Source organism: Artibeus jamaicensis, unplaced genomic scaffold, assembly GCF_021234435.1.
Source record: "Artibeus jamaicensis isolate MK-2021 breed Jamaican fruit bat unplaced genomic scaffold, CSHL_Jam_final scaffold_369, whole genome shotgun sequence".
NCBI classification, from domain to species: domain Eukaryota; kingdom Metazoa; phylum Chordata; class Mammalia; order Chiroptera; family Phyllostomidae; genus Artibeus; species Artibeus jamaicensis.
The window spans coordinates 43,799,216-43,801,347 of NW_026522042.1; the positions used below are offsets into that span (position 1 = coordinate 43,799,216).

At 43.6% G+C, this 2,132-nt stretch overlaps 1 non-coding gene across 1 annotated transcript; it reads left to right on the forward strand.

Moving 5' to 3' along the window:
* Positions 1-228: 228 nt before the first annotated feature.
* LOC119052083 (U6 spliceosomal RNA) lies at positions 229-340 on the forward strand. Its single transcript, XR_005083060.2, has one exon. It is a non-coding gene; the product is annotated as a U6 spliceosomal RNA (small nuclear RNA).
* The last annotated feature ends 1,792 nt before the right edge of the window (positions 341-2,132 follow it).

Sequence of the window (2,132 nt, forward strand, 5' to 3'; positions counted from 1 at the left end):
AGAAAGAGGAGTAAAATTAGGGGTGGGGAAGGAGCAAGTTTGCTTTTCTGCTCTACACATTTACAAGGTTTTGTTTGTTTGGCTGCTGTTGGAAGGTGGTGATGGGCGGACCCAGTTCCCCCAGCTAGACAAAATCTGACCTCAGCTGAGTGGCATGGTGCAGTATTTTCTCCCATGTTCCACCAAAAGAAGAGAAGAGGTACTTTCTGAATCAGGAATGATTGAACAGTGTCTGCTTCATTCAGCCACACATACACTGAAAATTGGAATGATATAGAGAAGATTAGCATGGCCCTTGAGCAAGGATGATACCCAAATTCGTGAAGCATTCCATGTTTTTAACAGTAAAATGACAACAAACTCATAACTATCAACCACTGAATTAAAAAAAAAAAACGAAAACAAACTAAGCAAACAACTAGAACAGGAACAGAACCACAGAAATGGAAATCACATGGAAGGTTAGCAACAGGGACAGGGAGGGGGAGAATGAGGGGAAAGGTACAGGGACATATAAACATAATTGGTAGGCACAAAATAGACAGAGGGAGGTTAGGAATAATATAGGAAGTGGAGAAGCCAAGGAATTTACACGTACGACCCATGGACATGATCTAAGGAAGCAGAATGCTATTGGGGGGGTGTGAGGTAGAGGGGGATAAGGGGGAAAATGGGACAACTGTAATGGCATCATCAATAAAATATACTTTAAAAAAGAATGAATAAACAGAAATAAAATGAGGCATATTTCTCTGGCTATGAAGGATACAACTAACCTAAAGAGTCACTACTGAGAGAGACCCACTTATCTGATGCCCATAGAGAATTACTGCACCCACATGACATGGCATATAGGTTACACTTTTAAAATCTCCTCTAATACTCTAGACCAGGGGTGTCAAGCTCATTTTCTCTGGGGGCCACATCAGCTTTGCAGTTGCCTTCAAAGGGCCGAAAGTAATTTTAGGACTGTATAAATGTAACTACTCCTTAACGAGGGGCAAGGAGCTCAGCACTGGCCACAGGGAAAAAACAAGGTGCCAGGCTGGATAAAACAAAGTGGAGGACTGGCTTTGTTTTATCAAAAGCGGTCAAAAGCGGCTTTGGCCCTGGGGCCTTGTGTTTGCCACCTGTGGTCTAACTACGATGCTGTACACCTGAAACTAATATCAAATAATATTGAATGTAAAAAAAATCAGAGGAATGAAGTACTATAAGAACAGAATCAATAAAAAATACATACGTACATGGAGAATAGAAAACTATCAGTGATGCCAAATGTAGTTTTTGGTAAATGTATTAAAATTGGTAAAACCCTAACAAGATTGAATAACAACAAGACAGAGAATACAAATTACAAAGAACAAAAATGTAAGAGACCTTAAAGCCATCAAAAAGATAACAATACCCAATTCTTAGGAAGTTTAAGGGAACTCAATAAAGCTATCTACATAAAGCACCTAGCATAGTAACCTGGCTTCTAGAAGCCATTCATGTCAACGTTGATCCGCTTTTATGGAACACGGGCTTTGTGCTGGGCACTGGGAATCTTCAGGTGGGCTGGTGGATTAACTGACATGGTGAGGAAGGATGGAGAGGGCTTCCCCTAAGGAGAACGGCGAGGTGCCCTCCGCAGATGAGCAGAGTGATTAACAGGTGAAGTTAACGAGTAAGCGTGAGAGTGGGAAGTGGTCTTGCATTGGGAGGAGCATGGCCTGATACAAGGTCCGTGGGCTGACGCTGAAAAGTAAAATCGAGTGGAGGGCTAGATAGAGCTGGGGAGACAAACGCACCAGACTTTGTGGGACCGTGCAGGTTACCCTAAAGCACAGGTGGCAGACACACAGCCTGTGGGGCCAAATCCGGCCCTCCACCTTGTTTTATCTGGCCCAGCACTTTATTTCTACCCAGTGGCAGTGCCGAACCCTCACTTAACAGTCAAGGAGGAGTTACATTTACACAGTCCTAAAATCACATTCAGCCCTTTGAAGGGCCGAGGCTGATGTGGCCCTCAGTGAAAATGAGTTTGACACCCCTGCTCTAAAGAGTTTAATCTTCATCCTAAGAGCAATGGGAAGCCTCTGAAGGGATCCAACAGGGGCGAGGTGATGTAACCAGGTCAGACAAGGTCG